An 18,543-nucleotide genomic window follows, 5' to 3' on the forward strand; every position below is an offset into this window, starting at 1 on the left:
CTCACCTGTTACCTGTGGCTTGACTTTAGATGTGGCCAGTTCGATTACCCTGCAGACTATAAGAGTGTCTTCAGAATATGGCCAATTTGACATGAATTTAAAAATGCCTCAGATAGGACCAAAAAAGTGTCTGGAGCTTCCCGTCAGGGTAAGAGTGACAACAGGTTTCCACATGTCAAAATGGGGGAAATCTTAGCAAATGGCTTAATGGTTATTCATGAGAATCGTGTTGTTGTATTGTTAAGTGTATCATGGGATCTCACCTGAAATCTGTGGCTTGACTACAAACCTGTAACCTATGCTAACTGTGGCCTATAGAGCTAGAAGGCTGGATAACCAGGTGTGTAAAGGTGTGAAGTGGGATAGATGGCCTGCAGTCCTATCCCAAATAGGACAACTAATCCCTATGTACTTGCGGAGATCTGAGAGGATGCGATTGGTATAAGAAACACGACTAAACTTCAACCTCCGGAGGGGTCAAAAAAATGCATTTTCATTGTCGGCAGGATTTGAACCTGCGCAGGAAGATCCTAATGGATTTCTAGTCCATCGCCTTAACCACTCGGCCACGACAACGTTGACAGAAGAAAACAGGCTTGTTAGGAGTGAATGGGCCAACAGGCATAGCCTACAGAAAGTGAAATTTAACAACTGAAAGATAATGCAGTAACTCATTATAATGCAATAACACAAAATGTTCCCCTCATTCATTTGTTATTAAGTCCAGCTGTTTTCTTATTTAACCTTGATCTTTGCTCAGCTCCAGAAGGTCTGCATTTGAGAGTGTTTATTATGAATTGTTATTTCACTGTGTGAAGTTGTTATTTCATCATTCTTATTATTACTGCTGAGCAGCATGGACTCCTGAGAGGCACTAAAAAACTGTCAGAAGTGGGATTTGAACCCACGCCTCCATGGGAGACTGCGACCTGAACGCAGCGCCTTAGACCGCTCGGCCATCCTGACTACAGCACAGTAACTGGGTATCGGGTTAAAGTGTATGCGGTAAAAGTAGAAATATGAACAACGCTCTAAAATCACCACAGAGACCAGAACAACTATGCACGATACTGACTTGCACTTTCAATAGTCATTTGTTTTTATAAATTAAAAAGTCCATTCATTGATTTAACCTCAATATGGCCTTCAATGGGAAAGAGTAGTAAATCGCCATTGAATGAGCGCTAAACTGGCATCAGAATATGGCCATTCTGATATAAATGATAAAATTCCTCAGATAAGACTGAAAAAGTGTCTGGAAATATCAGCAACCATCAGGGTAAGAGTGACAACAGGTCCACATGGGGGAAATCCTTACAAATGGCTTAATGGGTCATTTCAACGCAATCGTGTTATTATTTATTTTTAGGGTTTAACAAGGCAGCTCACCTGTGACTTGACATTAGATTTGGCGACTTCGATTACCCTGCAGACGATATTTTTGTTCTTCCCGCCAATACAATCCACTGACAACGACCGACGAGTTCTGCGTTCCGAGATTATTTTTGTTATTTGCCTGTTTGGGGCCCGCCTGTGAAATTGCGCGATTCTTGCAATTCTCTTTCAGCCTCTCATCAACTAGCTGTTTTTGCAGAATATTACAAATACGATAGTTATTCACTACTCATATTAACTAGGTGTCATTTACGTTACCTTAAGTCATTTATTTTTCAACTGGATTTTACAAAGGTGCATGACATGCAGGCGCTAAAAAGTTGTCAGGAGGGGGTTTCAAACCATGCCTATAGGGGAGTCTGCGACCTGAATGACTTAATGGTTATTTTCAATGCAATCGAGTTTTTTCTTTTTCTTTTAGGGTTTAACAAGGTTTCTCACCTGTTACCTGTGGCTTGACTTTAGATGTGGCCAGTTCGATTACCCTGCAGACTATAAGAGTGTCTTCAGAATATGGCCAATTTGACATGAATTTAAAAATGCCTCAGATAGGACCAAAAAAGTGTCTGGAGCTTCCCGTCAGGGTAAGAGTGACAACAGGTTTCCACATGTCAAAATGGGGGAAATCTTAGCAAATGGCTTCATGGTTATTCATGAGAATCGTGTTGTTGTATTGTTGAGTGTATCATGGGATCTCACCTGAAATCTGTGGCTTGACTACAAACCTGTAACCTATGCTACTGTGGCCTAGAGAGCTAGTAGGCTGGATAACCAGGTGTGTAAAGGTGTGAAGTGGGATAGATGGCCTGCAGTCCTATCCCAAATGGACAACTAATCCCTATGTACTTGCGGAGATCTGAGAGGATGCGATTGGTATAAGAAACACGACTAAACTTCAACCTCGGGAGGGGTCAAAAAAATGCATTTTCGTTGTCGGCAGGATTTGAACCTGCGCAGGAAGATCCTAATGGATTTCTAGTCCATCGCCTTAACCACTCGGCCACGACAACGTTGACAGAAGAAAACAGGCTTGTTAGGAGTGAATGGGCCAACAGGCATAGCCTACAGAAAGTGAAATTTAACAACTGAAAGATAATGCAGTAACTCATTATAATGCAATAACACAAAATGTTCCCCTCATTCATTTGTTATTAAGTCCAGCTGTTTTCTTATTTAACCTTGATCTTTGCTCAGCTCCAGAAGGTCTGCATTTGAGAGTGTTTATTATGAATTGCTTATTTCACTGTGTGAAGTTGTTATTTCATCATTCTTATTATTACTGCTGAGCAGCATGACTCCTGAGAGGCACTAAAAAACTGTCAGAAGTGGGATTTGAACCCACGCCTCCATGGGAGACTGCGACCTGAACGCAGCGCCTTAGAACGCTCGGCCATCCTGACTACAGCACAGTAACTGGGTATCGGGTTAAAGTGTATGCGGTAAAAGTAGAAATATGAACAACGCTCTAAAATCACCACAGAGACCAGAACAACTATGCACGATACTGACTTGCACTTTCAATAGTCATTTGTTTTTATAAATTAAAAAGTCCAGTCATTGATTTAACCTCAATATGGCCTTCAATGGGAAAGAGTAGTAAATCATCATTGAATGAGCGCTAAACTGGCATCAGAATATGGCCATTCTGATATAAATGATAAAATTCCTCAGATAAGACTGAAAAAGTGTCTGGAAATATCAGCAACCATCAGGGTAAGAGTGACAACAGGTCCACATGGGGGAAATCCTTACAAATGGCTTAATGGGTCATTTCAACGCAATCGTGTTATTATTTATTTTTAGGGTTTAACAAGGCAGCTCACCTGTGACTTGACATTAGATGCGGCGACTTCGATTACCCTGCAGACGATATTTTTGTTCTTCCCGCCAATACAATCCACTGACAACGACCGACGAGTTCTGCGTTCCGAGATTATTTTTGTTATTTGCCTGTTTGGGGCCTGCCTGTGAAATTGCGCGATTCTTGCAATTCTCTTTCAGCCTCTCATCAACTAGCTGTTTTTGCAGAATATTAAAAATACGATAGTTATTCACTACTCATATTAACTAGGTGTCATTTACGTTACCTTAAGTCATTTATTTTTCAACTGGATTTTACAAAGGTGCATGACATGCAGGCGCTAAAAAGTTGTCAGGAGGGGGTTTCAAACCATGCCTATAGGGGAGTCTGCGACCTGAATGACTTAATGGTTATTTTCAATGCAATCGAGTTTTTTCTTTTTCTTTTAGGGTTTAACAAGGTTTCTCACCTGTTACCTGTGGCTTGACTTTAGATGTGGCCAGTTGGATTACCCTGCAGACTATAAGAGTGTCTTCAGAATATGGCCAATTTGACATGAATTTAAAAATGCCTCAGATAGGACCAAAAAAGTGTCTGGAGCTTCCCGTCAGGGTAAGAGTGACAACAGGTTTCCACATGTCAAAATGGGGGAAATCTTAGCAAATGGCTTCATGGTTATTCATGAGAATCGTGTTGTTGTATTGTTGAGTGTATCATGGGATCTCACCTGAAATCTGTGGCTTGACTACAAACCTGTAACCTATGCTACTGTGGCCTAGAGAGCTAGTAGGCTGGATAACCAGGTGTGTAAAGGTGTGAAGTGGGATAGATGGCCTGCAGTCCTATCCCAAATGGACAACTAATCCCTATGTACTTGCGGAGATCTGAGAGGATGCGATTGGTATAAGAAACACGACTAAACTTCAACCTCGGGAGGGGTCAAAAAAATGCATTTTCGTTGTCGGCAGGATTTGAACCTGCGCAGGAAGATCCTAATGGATTTCTAGTCCATCGCCTTAACCACTCGGCCACGACAACGTTGACAGAAGAAAACAAGCTTGTTAGGAGTGAATGGGCCAACAGGCATAGCCTACAGAAAGTGAAATTTAACAACTGAAAGATAATGCAGTAACTCATTATAATGCAATAACACAAAATGTTCCCCTCATTCATTTGTTATTAAGTCCAGCTGTTTTCTTATTTAACCTTGATCTTTGCTCAGCTCCAGAAGGTCTGCATTTGAGAGTGTTTATTATGAATTGCTTATTTCACTGTGTGAAGTTGTTATTTCATCATTCTTATTATTACTGCTGAGCAGCATGACTCCTGAGAGGCACTAAAAAACTGTCAGAAGTGGGATTTGAACCCACGCCTCCATGGGAGACTGCGACCTGAACGCAGCGCCTTAGAACGCTCGGCCATCCTGACTACAGCACAGTAACTGGGTATCGGGTTAAAGTGTATGCGGTAAAAGTAGAAATATGAACAACGCTCTAAAATCACCACAGAGACCAGAACAACTATGCACGATACTGACTTGCACTTTCAATAGTCATTTGTTTTTATAAATTAAAAAGTCCAGTCATTGATTTAACCTCAATATGGCCTTCAATGGGAAAGAGTAGTAAATCGTCATTGAATGAGCGCTAAACTGGCATCAGAATATGGCCATTCTGATATAAATGATAAAATTCCTCAGATAAGACTGAAAAAGTGTCTGGAAATATCAGCAACCATCAGGGTAAGAGTGACAACAGGTCCACATGGGGGAAATCCTTACAAATGGCTTAATGGGTCATTTCAACGCAATCGTGTTATTATTTATTTTTAGGGTTTAACAAGGCAGCTCACCTGTGACTTGACATTAGATGCGGCGACTTCGATTACCCTGCAGACGATATTTTTGTTCTTCCCGCCAATACAATCCACTGACAACGACCGACGAGTTCTGCGTTCCGAGATTATTTTTGTTATTTGCCTGTTTGGGGCCTGCCTGTGAAATTGCGCGATTCTTGCAATTCTCTTTCAGCCTCTCATCAACTAGCTGTTTTTGCAGAATATTAAAAATACGATAGTTATTCACTACTCATATTAACTAGGTGTCATTTACGTTACCTTAAGTCATTTATTTTTCAACTGGATTTTACAAAGGTGCATGACATGCAGGCGCTAAAAAGTTGTCAGGAGGGGGTTTCAAACCATGCCTATAGGGGAGTCTGCGACCTGAATGACTTAATGGTTATTTTCAATGCAATCGAGTTTTTTCTTTTTCTTTTAGGGTTTAACAAGGTTTCTCACCTGTTACCTGTGGCTTGACTTTAGATGTGGCCAGTTGGATTACCCTGCAGACTATAAGAGTGTCTTCAGAATATGGCCAATTTGACATGAATTTAAAAATGCCTCAGATAGGACCAAAAAAGTGTCTGGAGCTTCCCGTCAGGGTAAGAGTGACAACAGGTTTCCACATGTCAAAATGGGGGAAATCTTAGCAAATGGCTTCATGGTTATTCATGAGAATCGTGTTGTTGTATTGTTGAGTGTATCATGGGATCTCACCTGAAATCTGTGGCTTGACTACAAACCTGTAACCTATGCTACTGTGGCCTAGAGAGCTAGTAGGCTGGATAACCAGGTGTGTAAAGGTGTGAAGTGGGATAGATGGCCTGCAGTCCTATCCCAAATGGACAACTAATCCCTATGTACTTGCGGAGATCTGAGAGGATGCGATTGGTATAAGAAACACGACTAAACTTCAACCTCGGGAGGGGTCAAAAAAATGCATTTTCGTTGTCGGCAGGATTTGAACCTGCGCAGGAAGATCCTAATGGATTTCTAGTCCATCGCCTTAACCACTCGGCCACGACAACGTTGACAGAAGAAAACAAGCTTGTTAGGAGTGAATGGGCCAACAGGCATAGCCTACAGAAAGTGAAATTTAACAACTGAAAGATAATGCAGTAACTCATTATAATGCAATAACACAAAATGTTCCCCTCATTCATTTGTTATTAAGTCCAGCTGTTTTCTTATTTAACCTTGATCTTTGCTCAGCTCCAGAAGGTCTGCATTTGAGAGTGTTTATTATGAATTGTTATTTCACTGTGTGAAGTTGTTATTTCATCATTCTTATTATTACTGCTGAGCAGCATGACTCCTGAGAGGCACTAAAAAACTGTCAGAAGTGGGATTTGAACCCACGCCTCCATGGGAGACTGCGACCTGAACGCAGCGCCTTAGACCGCTCGGCCATCCTGACTACAGCACAGTAACTGGGTATCGGGTTAAAGTGTATGCGGTAAAAGTAGAAATATGAACAACGCTCTAAAATCACCACAGAGACCAGAACAACTATGCACGATACTGACTTGCACTTTCAATAGTCATTTGTTTTTATAAATTAAAAAGTCCAGTCATTGATTTAACCTCAATATGGCCTTCAATGGTAAAGAGTAGTAAATCGTCATTGAATGAGCGCTAAACTGGCATCAGAATATGGCCATTCTGATATAAATGATAAAATTCCTCAGATAAGACTGAAAAAGTGTCTGGAAATATCAGCAACCATCAGGGTAAGAGTGACAACAGGTCCACATGGGGGAAATCCTTACAAATGGCTTAATGAGTAATTTCAACGCAATCGTGTTATTATTTATTTTTAGGGTTTAACAAGGCAGCTCACCTGTGACTTGACATTAGATGCGGCGACTTTGATTACCCTGCAGACGATATTTTTGTTCTTCCCGCCAATACAATCCACTGACAACGACCGACGAGTTCTGCGTTCCGAGATTATTTTTGTTATTTGCCTGTTTGGGGCCCGCCTGTGAAATTGCGCGATTCTTGCAATTCTCTTTCAGCCTCTCATCAACTAGCTGTTTTTGCAGAATATTAAAAATACGATAGTTATTCACTACTCATATTAACTAGGTGTCATTTACGTTACCTTAAATTAAGTCATTTATTTTTCAACTGGATTTTACAAAGGTGCATGACATGCAGGCGCTAAAAAGTTGTCAGGAGGGGGTTTCAAACCATGCCTATAGGGGAGTCTGCGACCTGAATGACTTAATGGTTATTTTCAATGCAATCAAGTTTTTTCTTTTTCTTTTAGGGTTTAACAAGGTTTCTCACCTGTTACCTGTGGCTTGACTTTAGATGTGGCCAGTTCGATTACCCTGCAGCCTAAGAGTGTCTTCAGAATATGGCCAATTTGACATGAATTTAAAAATGCCTCAGATAGGACCAAAAAAGTGTCTGGAGCTTCCCGTCAGGGTAAGAGTGACAACAGGTTTCCACATGTCAAAATGGGGGAAATCTTAGCAAATGGCTTCATGGTTATTCATGAGAATCGTGTTGTTGTATTGTTGAGTGTATCATGGGATCTCACCTGAAATCTGTGGCTTGACTACAAACCTGTAACCTATGCTACTGTGGCCTATAGAGCTAGAAGGCTGGATAACCAGGTGTGTAAAGGTGTGAAGTGGGATAGATGGCCTGCAGTCCTATCCCAAATGGACAACTAATCCCTATGTACTTGCGGAGATCTGAGAGGATGCGATTGGTATAAGAAACATGACTAAACTTCAACCTCCGGAGGGGTCAAAAAAATGCATTTTTGTTGTCGGCAGGATTTGAACCTGCGCAGGAATATCCTTATGGATTTCTAGTCCATTGCCTTAACCACTCGGCCACGACAACGTTGACAGAAGAAAACAAGCTTGTTAGGAGTGAATGGGCCAACAGGCATAGCCTACAGAAAGTATGCAATAACACAAAATGTTCCCCTCATTCATTTGTTATTAAGTACAGCTGTTTTCTTATTTAACCTTGATCTTTGCTCAGCTCCAGAAGGTCTGCATTTGAGAGTGTTTATTATGAATTGTTATTTCACTGTGTGAAGTTGTTATTTCATCATTCTTAATATTACTGCTGAGCAGCATGACTCCTGAGAGGCACTAAAAAACTGTCAGAAGTGGGATTTGAACCCACACCTCCATGGGAGACTGCGACCTGAACGCAGCGCCTTAGACCGCTCGGCCATCCTGACTACAGCACAGTAACTGGGTATCGGGTTAAAGTGTATGTGGTAAAAGTAGAAATATGAACAGCGCTCTAAAATCACCACAGAGACCAGAACAACTATGCACGATACTGACTTGCACTTTCAATAGTCATTTATTTTTATAAATTAAAAAGTCCAGTCATTGATTTAACCTCAATATGGCCTTCAATGGGAAAGAGTAGTAAATCGTCATTGAATGAGCGCTAAACTGGCATCAGAATATGGCCATTCTGATATAAATGATACAATTCCTCAGATAAGACTGAAAAAGTGTCTGGAAATATCAGCAACCATCGGGGTAAGAGTGACAACAGGTCCACATGGGGGAAATCCTTACAAATGGCTTAATGAGTCATTTCAACGCAATCGTGTTATTATTTATTTTTAGGGTTTAACAAGGCAGCTCACCTGTGACTTGACATTAGATGCGGCGACTTTGATTACCCTGCAGACAATATATTTGTTCTTCCCGCCAATACAATCCACTGACAACGACCGATGAGTTCTGCGTTCCGAGATTATTTTTGTTATTTGCCTGTTTGGGGCCCGCCTGTGAAATTGCGCGATTCTTTCAATTCTCTTTCAGCCTCTCATCAACTAGCTGTTTTTGCAGAATATTAAAAATACGATAGTTATTCACTACTCATATTAACTAGGTGTCATTTACGTTACCTTAAGTCATTTATTTTTCAACTGGATTTTACAAAGGTGCATGACATGCAGGCACTAAAAAATTGTCAGGAGGGGGTTTCAAACCATGCCTATAGGGGAGTCTGCGACCTGAATGACTTAATGGTTATTTTCAATGCAATCAAGTTTTTTCTTTTTCTTTTAGGGTTTAACAAGGTTTCTCACCTGTTACCTGTGGCTTGACTTTAGATGTGGCCAGTTCGATTACCCTGCAGACTATAAGAGTGTCTTCAGAATATGGCCAATTTGACATGAATTTAAAAATGCCTCAGATAGGACCAAAAAAGTGTCTGGAGCTTCCCGTCAGGGTAAGAGTGACAACAGGTTTCCACATGTCAAAATGGGGGAAATCTTAGCAAATGGCTTCATGGTTATTCATGAGAATCGTGTTGTTGTATTGTTGAGTGTATCATGGGATCTCACCTGAAATCTGTGGCTTGACTACAAACCTGTAACCTATGCTACTGTGGCCTATAGAGCTAGAAGGCTGGATAACCAGGTGTGTAAAGGTGTGAAGTGGGACAGATGGCCTGCAGTCCTATCCCAAATGGACAACTAATCCCTATGTACTTGCGGAGATCTGAGAGGATGCGATTGGTATAAGAAACACGACTAAACTTCAACCTCCGGAGGGGTCAAAAAAATGCATTTTCGTTGTCGGCAGGATTTGAACCTGCGCAGGAAGATCCTAATGGATTTCTAGTCCATCGCCTTAACCACTCGGCCACGACAACATTGACAGAAGAAAACAAGCTTGTTAGGAGTGAATGGGCCAACAGGCATAGCCTACAGAAAGTGAAATTTAACAACTGAAAGATAATGCAGTAACTCATTATAATGCAATAACACAAAATGTTCCCCTCATTCATTTGTTATTAAGTCCAGCTGTTTTCTTATTTAACCTTGATCTTTGCTCAGCTCCAGAAGGTCTGCATTTGAGAGTGTTTATTATGAATTGTTATTTCACTGTGTGAAGTTGTTATTTCATCATTCTTATTATTACTGCTGAGCAGCATGACTCCTGAGAGGCACTAAAAAACTGTCAGAAGTGGGATTTGAACCCACGCCTCCATGGGAGACTGCGACCTGAACGCAGCGCCTTAGACCGCTCGGCCATCCTGACTACAGCACAGTAACTGGGTATCGGGTTAAAGTGTATGCGATAAAAATATGAATTATGAACAACGCTCTAAAATCACCACAGAGACCAGAACAACTATGCACGATACTGACTTGCACTTTCAATAGTCATTTGTTTTTATAAATTAAAAAGTCCAGTCATTGATTTAACCTCAATATGGCCTTCAATGGGAAAGAGTAGTAAATCGCCATTGAATGAGCGCTAAACTGGCATCAGAATATGGCCATTCTGATATAAATGATAAAATTCCTCAGATAAGACTGAAAAAGTGTCTGGAAATATCAGCAACCATCAGGGTAAGAGTGACAACAGGTCCACATGGGGGAAATCCTTACAAATGGCTTAATGGGTCATTTCAACGCAATCGTGTTATTATTTATTTTTAGGGTTTAACAAGGCAGCTCACCTGTGACTTGACATTAGATGCGGCGACTTCGATTACCCTGCAGACGATATTTTTGTTCTTCCCGCCAATACAATCCACTGACAACGACCGACGAGTTCTGCGTTCCGAGATTATTTTTGTTATTTGCCTGTTTGGGGCCCGCCTGTGAAATTGCGCGATTCTTGCAATTCTCTTTCAGCCTCTCATCAACTAGCTGTTTTTGCAGAATATTAAAAATACGATAGTTATTCACTACTCATATTAACTAGGTGTCATTTACGTTACCTTAAGTCATTTATTTTTCAACTGGATTTTACAAAGGTGCATGACATGCAGGCGCTAAAAAGTTGTCAGGAGGGGGTTTCAAACCATGCCTATAGGGGAGTCTGCGACCTGAATGACTTAATGGTTATTTTCAATGCAATCGAGTTTTTTCTTTTTCTTTTAGGGTTTAACAAGGTTTCTCACCTGTTACCTGTGGCTTGACTTTAGATGTGGCCAGTTCGATTACCCTGCAGACTATAAGAGTGTCTTCAGAATATGGCCAATTTGACATGAATTTAAAAATGCCTCAGATAGGACCAAAAAAGTGTCTGGAGCTTCCCGTCAGGGTAAGAGTGACAACAGGTTTCCACATGTCAAAATGGGGGAAATCTTAGCAAATGGCTTCATGGTTATTCATGAGAATCGTGTTGTTGTATTGTTGAGTGTATCATGGGATCTCACCTGAAATCTGTGGCTTGACTACAAACCTGTAACCTATGCTACTGTGGCCTATAGAGCTAGAAGGCTGGATAACCAGGTGTGTAAAGGTGTGAAGTGGGATAGATGGCCTGCAGTCCTATCCCAAATGGACAACTAATCCCTATGTACTTGCGGAGATCTGAGAGGATGCGATTGGTATAAGAAACACGACTAAACTTCAACCTCCGGAGTGGTCAAAAAAATGCGTTTTCCTTGTCGGCAGGATTTGAACCTACGCAGGAAGATCCTAATGGATTTCTAGTCCATCGCCTTAACCACTCGGCCACGACAACATTGACAGAAAAAAACAGGCTTGTTAGGAGTGAATGGGCCAACAGGCATAGCCTACAGAAAGTGAAATTTAACAACTGAAAGATAATGCAGTAACTCATTATAATGCAATAACACAAAATGTTCCCCTCATTTGTTATTAAGTCCAGCTGTTTTCTTATTTAACCTTGATCTTTGCTCAGCTCCAGAAGGTCTGCATTTGAGAGTGTTTATTATGAATTGTTATTTCACTGTGTGAAGTTGTTATTTCATCATTCTTATTATTACTGCTGAGCAGCATGACTCCTGAGAGGCACTAAAAAACTGTCAGAAGTGGGATTTGAACCCACGCCTCCACGGGAGACTGCGACCTGAACGCAGCGCCTTAGACCCCTCGGCCATCCTGACTACAGCACAGTAACTGGGTATCAGGTTAAAGTGTATGCGGTAAAAGTAGAAATATGAACAACGCTCTAAAATCACCACAGAGACCAGAACAACTATGCATGATACTGACTTGCACTTTCAATAGTCATTTGTTTTTATAAATTAAAAAGTCCAGTCATTGATTTAACCTCAATATGGCCTTCAATGGGAAAGAGTAGTAAATCGCCATTGAATGAGCGCTAAACTGGCATCAGAATATGGCCATTCTGATATAAATGATAAAATTCCTCAGATAAGACTGAAAAAGTGTCTGGAAATATCAGCAACCATCAGGGTAAGAGTGACAACAGGTCCACATGGGGGAAATCCTTACAAATGGCTTAATGGGTCATTTCAACGCAATCGTGTTATTATTTATTTTTAGGGTTTAACAAGGCAGCTCACCTGTGACTTGACATTAGATGCGGCGACTTCGATTACCCTGCAGACGATATTTTTGTTCTTCCCGCCAATACAATCCACTGACAACGACCGACGAGTTCTGCGTTCCAAGATTATTTTTGTTATTTGCCTGTTTGGGGCCCGCCTGTGAAATTGCACGATTCTTGCAATTCTCTTTCAGCCTCTCATCAACTAGCTGTTTTTGCAGAATATTAAAAATACGATAGTTGTTCACTACTCATATTAACTAGGTGTCATTTACGTTACCTTAAGTCATTTATTTTTCAACTGGATTTTACAAAGGTGCATGACATGCAGGCGCTAAAAAGTTGTCAGGAGGGGGTTTCAAACCATGCCTATAGGGGAGTCTGCGACCTGAATGACTTAATGGTTATTTTCAATGCAATCAAGTTTTTTCTTTTTCTTTTAGGGTTTAACAAGGTTTCTCACCTGTTACCTGTGGCTTGACTTTAGATGTGGCCAGTTCGATTACCCTGCAGACTATAAGAGTGTCTTCAGAATATGGCCAATTTGACATGAATTTAAAAATGCCTCAGATAGGACCAAAAAAGTGTCTGGAGCTTCCCGTCAGGGTAAGAGTGACAACAGGTTTCCACATGTCAAAATGGGGGAAATCTTAGCAAATGGCTTCATGGTTATTCATGAGAATCGTGTTGTTGTATTGTTGAGTGTATCATGGGATCTCACCTGAAATCTGTGGCTTGACTACAAACCTGTAACCTATGCTACTGTGGCCTATAGAGCTAGAAGGCTGGATAACCAGGTGTGTAAAGGTGTGAAGTGGGATAGATGGCCTGCAGTCCTATCCCAAATGGACAACTAATCCCTATGTACTTGCGGAGATCTGAGAGGATGCGATTGGTATAAGAAACACGACTAAACTTCAACCTCCGGAGTGGTCAAAAAAATGCGTTTTCCTTGTCGGCAGGATTTGAACCTACGCAGGAAGATCCTAATGGATTTCTAGTCCATCGCCTTAACCACTCGGCCACGACAACATTGACAGAAAAAAACAGGCTTGTTAGGAGTGAATGGGCCAACAGGCATAGCCTACAGAAAGTGAAATTTAACAACTGAAAGATAATGCAGTAACTCATTATAATGCAATAACACAAAATGTTCCCCTCATTCATTTGTTATTAAGTCCAGCTGTTTTCTTATTTAACCTTGATCTTTGCTCAGCTCCAGAAGGCTGAATTTGAGAGTGTTTATTATGAATTGTTATTTCACTGTGTGAAGTTGTTATTTCATCATTCTTATTATTACTGCTGAGCAGCATGACTCCTGAGAGGCACTAAAAAACTGTCAGAAGTGGGATTTGAACCCACGCCTCCATGGGAGACTGCTACCTGAACGCAACGCCTTAGACCGCTCGGCCATCCTGACTACAGCACAGTAACTGGGTATCAGGTTAAAGTGTATGCGGTAAAAGTAGAAATATGAACAACGCTCTAAAATCACCACAGAGACCAGAACAACTATGCACGATACTGACTTGCACTTTCAATAGTCATTTGTTTTTATAAATTAAAAAGTCCAGTCATTGATTTAACCTCAATATGGCCTTCAATGGGAAAGAGTAGTAAATCGCCATTGAATGAGCGCTAAACTGGCATCAGAATATGGCCATTCTGATATAAATGATAAAATTCCTCAGATAAGACTGAAAAAGTGTCTGGAAATATCAGCAACCATCAGGGTAAGAGTGACAACAGGTCCACATGGGGGAAATCCTTACAAATGGCAATGGGTCATTTCATCGCAATCGTGTTATTATTTATTTTTAGGGTTTAACAAGGCAGCTCACCTGTGACTTGACATTAGATGCGGCGACTTCGATTACCCTGCAGACGATATTTTTGTTCTTCCCGCCAATACAATCCACTGACAACGACCGACGAGTTCTGCGTTCCAAGATTATTTTTGTTATTTGCCTGTTTGGGGCCCGCCTGTGAAATTGCACGATTCTTGCAATTCTCTTTCAGCCTCTCATCAACTAGCTGTTTTTGCAGAATATTAAAAATACGATAGTTGTTCACTACTCATATTAACTAGGTGTCATTTACGTTACCTTAAGTCATTTATTTTTCAACTGGATTTTACAAAGGTGCATGACATGCAGGCGCTAAAAAGTTGTCAGGAGGGGGTTTCAAACCATGCCTATAGGGGAGTCTGCGACCTGAATGACTTAATGGTTATTTTCAATGCAATCGAGTTTTTTCTTTTTCTTTTAGGGTTTAACAAGGTTTCTCACCTGTTACCTGTGGCTTGACTTTAGATGTGGCCAGTTCGATAACCCTGCAGACTATAAGAGTGTCTTCAGAATATGGCCAATTTGACATGAATTTAAAAATGCCTCAGATAGGACCAAAAAAGTGTCTGGAGCTTCCCGTCAGGGTAAGAGTGACAACAGGTTTCCACATGTCAAAATGGGGGAAATCTTAGCAAATGGCTTAATGGTTATTCATGAGAATCGTGTTGTTGTATTGTTGAGTGTATCATGGGATCTCACCTGAAATCTGTGCCTTGACTACAAACCTGTAACCTATGCTACTGTGGCCTATAGAGCTAGAAGGCTGGATAACCAGGTGTGTAAAGGTGTGAAGTGGGACAGATGACCTGCAGTCCTATCCCAAATGGACAACTAATCCCTATGTACTTGCGGAGATCTGAGAGGATGCGATTGGTATAAGAAACACGACTAAACTTCAACCTCCGGAGTGGTCAAAAAAATGCGTTTTCGTTGTCGGCAGGATTTGAACCTGCGCAGGAAGATCCTAATGGATATCTAGTCCATCGCCTTAACCACTCGGCCACGACAACGTTGACAGAAGAAAACAGCCTTGTTAGGAGTGAATGGGCCAACAGGCATAGCCTACAGAAAGTGAAATTTAACAACTGAAAGATAATGCAGTAACTCATTATAATGCAATAACACAAAATGTTCCCCTCATTCATTTGTTATTAAGTCCAGCTGTTTTCTTATTTAACCTTGATCTTTGCTCAGCTCCAGAAGGTCTGCATTTGAGAGTGTTTATTATGAATTGTTATTTCACTGTGTGAAGTTGTTATTTCATCATTCTTATTATTACTGCTGAGCAGCATGACTCCTGAGAGGCACTAAAAAACTGTCAGAAGTGGGATTTGAACCCACGCCTCCATGGGAGACTGCGACCTGAACGCAGCGCCTTAGACCGCTCGGCCATCCTCACTACAGCACAGTAACTGGGTATCGGGTTAAAGTGTATGCGGTAAAAGTAGAAATATGAACAACGCTCTAAAATCACCACAGAGACCAGAACAACTATGCACGATACTGACTTGCACTTTCAATAGTCATTTGTTTTTATAAATTAAAAAGTCCAGTCATTGATTTAACCTCAATATGGCCTTCAATGGGAAAGAGTAGTAAATCGCCATTGAATGAGCGCTAAACTGGCATCAGAATATGGCCATTCTGATATAAATGATAAAATTCCTCAGATAAGACTGAAAAAGTGTCTGGAAATATCAGCAACCATCAGGGTAAGAGTGACAACAGGTCCACATGGGGGAAATCCTTACAAATGGCTTAATGGGTCATTTCAACGCAATCGTGTTATTATTTATTTTTAGGGTTTAACAAGGCAGCTCACCTGTGACTTGACATTAGATGCGGCGACTTCGATTACCCTGCAGACGATATTTTTGTTCTTCCCGCCAATACAATCCACTGACAACGACCGACGAGTTCTGCGTTCCAAGATTATTTTTGTTATTTGCCTGTTTGGGGCCCGCCTGTGAAATTGCACGATTCTTGCAATTCTCTTTCAGCCTCTCATCAACTAGCTGTTTTTGCAGAATATTAAAAATACGATAGTTGTTCACTACTCATATTAACTAGGTGTCATTTACGTTACCTTAAGTCATTTATTTTTCAACTGGATTTTACAAAGGTGCATGACATGCAGGCGCTAAAAAGTTGTCAGGAGGGGGTTTCAAACCATGCCTATAGGGGAGTCTGCGACCTGAATGACTTAATGGTTATTTTCAATGCAATCAAGTTTTTTCTTTTTCTTTTAGGGTTTAACAAGGTTTCTCACCTGTTACCTGTGGCTTGACTTTAGATGTGGCCAGTTCGATAACCCTGCAGACTATAAGAGTGTCTTCAGAATATGGCCAATTTGACATGAATTTAAAAATGCCTCAGATAGGACCAAAAAAGTGTCTGGAGCTTCCCGTCAGGGTAAGAGTGACAACAGGTTTCCACATGTCAAAATGGGGGAAATCTTAGCAAATGGCTTCATGGTTATTCATGAGAATTGTGTTGTTGTATTGTTGAGTGTATCATGGGATCTCACCTGAAATCTGTGGCTTGACTACAAACCTGTAACCTATGCTACTGTGGCCTATAGAGCTAGAAGGCTGGATAACCAGGTGTGTAAAGGTGTGAAGTGGGACAGATGGCCTGCAGTCCTATCCCAAATGGACAACTAATCCCTATGTACTTGCGGAGATCTGAGAGGATGCGATTGGTATAAGAAACACGACTAAACTTCAACCTCCGGAGGGGTCAAAAAAAAGCATTTTCGTTGTCGGCAGGATTTGAACCTGCGCAGGAAGATCCTAATGGATATCTAGTCCATCGCCTTAACCACTCGGCCACGACAACGTTGACAGAAGAAAACAGCCTTGTTAGGAGTGAATGGGCCAACAGGCATAGCCTACAGAAAGTGAAATTTAACAACTGAAAGATAATGCAGTAACTCATTATAATGCAATAACACAAAATGTTCCCCTCATTCATTTGTTATTAAGTCCAGCTGTTTTCTTATTTAACCTTGATCTTTGCTCAGCTCCAGAAGGTCTGCATTTGAGAGTGTTTATTATGAATTGTTATTTCACTGTGTGAAGTTGTTATTTCATCATTCTTATTATTACTGCTGAGCAGCATGGCTCCTGAGAGACACTAAAAAACTGTCAGAAGTGGGATTTGAACACACGCCTCCATGGGAGACTGCGACCTGAACGCAGCGCCTTAGACCGCTCGGCCATCCTGACTACAGCACAGTAACTGGGTATCGGGTTAAAGTGTATGCGGTAAAAGTAGAAATATGAACAACGCTCTAAAATCACCACAGAGACCAGAACAACTATGCACGATACTGACTTGCACTTTCAATAGTCATTTGTTTTTATAAATTAAAAAGTCCAGTCATTGATTTAACCTCAATATGGCCTTCAATGGGAAAGAGTAGTAAATCGCCATTGAATGAGCGCTAAACTGGCATCAGAATATGGCCATTCTGATATAAATGATAAAATTCCTCAGATAAGACTGAAAAAGTGTCTGGAAATATCAGCAACCATCAGGGTAAGAGTGACAACAGGTCCACATGTTCCCCTCATTCAATCCTTACAAATGGCTTAATGAGTCATTTCAACGCAATCGTGTTATTATTTATTTTTAGGGTTTAACAAGGCAGCTCACCTGTGACTTGACATTAGATGCGGCGACTTTGATTACCCTGCAGACGATATTTTTGTTCTTCCCGCCAATACAATCCACTGACAACGACCGACGAGTTCTGCGTTCCGAGATTATTTTTGTTATTTGCCTGTTTGGGGCCCGCCTGTGAAATTGCGCGATTCTTGCAATTCTATTTCAGCCTCTCATCAACTAGCTGTTTTTGCAGAATATTAAAAATACGATAGTTATTCACTACTCATATTAACTAGGTGTCATTTACGTTACCTTAAGTCATTTATTTTTCAACTGGATTTTACAAAGGTGCATGACATGCAGGCGCTAAAAAATTGTCAGGAGGGGGTTTCAAACCATGCCTATAGGGGAGTCTGCGACCTGAATGACTTAATGGTTATTTTCAATGCAATCAAATTATTTCTTTTTCTTTTAGGGTTTAACAAGGTTTCTCACCTGTTACCTGTGGCTTGACTTTAGATGTGGCCAGTTCGATTACCCTGCAGCCTAAGAGTGTCTTCAGAATATGGCCAATTTGACATGAATTTAAAAATGCCTCAGTTAGGACCAAAAAAGTGTCTGGAGCTTCCCGTCAGGGTAAGAGTGACAACAGGTTTCCACATGTCAAAATGGGGGAAATCTTAGCAAATGGCTTCATGGTTATTCATGAGAATCGTGTTGTTGTATTGTTGAGTGTATCATGGAATCTCACCTGAAATCTGTGGCTTGACTACAAACCTGTAAC

The 18,543-nt window shown here is 40.9% G+C and overlaps 8 non-coding genes across 8 annotated transcripts; all 8 read right to left on the reverse strand.

Moving 5' to 3' along the window:
• Positions 1-883: 883 nt before the first annotated feature.
• Positions 884-966, reverse strand: trnal-cag. Its single transcript has one exon. It is a non-coding gene; the product is annotated as a tRNA-Leu (tRNA).
• Positions 967-2,323: 1,357 nt separating this feature from the next.
• Positions 2,324-2,405, reverse strand: trnas-aga. Its single transcript has one exon. It is a non-coding gene; the product is annotated as a tRNA-Ser (tRNA).
• A 1,747-nt stretch (positions 2,406-4,152) lies between these two features.
• Positions 4,153-4,234, reverse strand: trnas-aga. The gene has a single exon. It is a non-coding gene; the product is annotated as a tRNA-Ser (tRNA).
• Positions 4,235-5,981: 1,747 nt separating this feature from the next.
• On the reverse strand, positions 5,982-6,063 carry trnas-aga. The gene has a single exon. It is a non-coding gene; the product is annotated as a tRNA-Ser (tRNA).
• A 306-nt stretch (positions 6,064-6,369) lies between these two features.
• Positions 6,370-6,452, reverse strand: trnal-cag. The gene has a single exon. It is a non-coding gene; the product is annotated as a tRNA-Leu (tRNA).
• Positions 6,453-7,812: 1,360 nt separating this feature from the next.
• Positions 7,813-7,894, reverse strand: trnas-aga. Its single transcript has one exon. It is a non-coding gene; the product is annotated as a tRNA-Ser (tRNA).
• Positions 7,895-9,600: 1,706 nt separating this feature from the next.
• trnas-aga lies at positions 9,601-9,682 on the reverse strand. Its single transcript has one exon. It is a non-coding gene; the product is annotated as a tRNA-Ser (tRNA).
• Positions 9,683-9,988: 306 nt separating this feature from the next.
• Positions 9,989-10,071, reverse strand: trnal-cag. Its single transcript has one exon. It is a non-coding gene; the product is annotated as a tRNA-Leu (tRNA).
• Positions 10,072-18,543: the final 8,472 nt, after the last annotated feature.

The sequence above is a fragment of the Oncorhynchus mykiss genome, unplaced genomic scaffold (genome assembly GCF_013265735.2).
Source record: "Oncorhynchus mykiss isolate Arlee unplaced genomic scaffold, USDA_OmykA_1.1 un_scaffold_292, whole genome shotgun sequence".
Taxonomy (NCBI): Eukaryota; Metazoa; Chordata; class Actinopteri; order Salmoniformes; family Salmonidae; genus Oncorhynchus; species Oncorhynchus mykiss.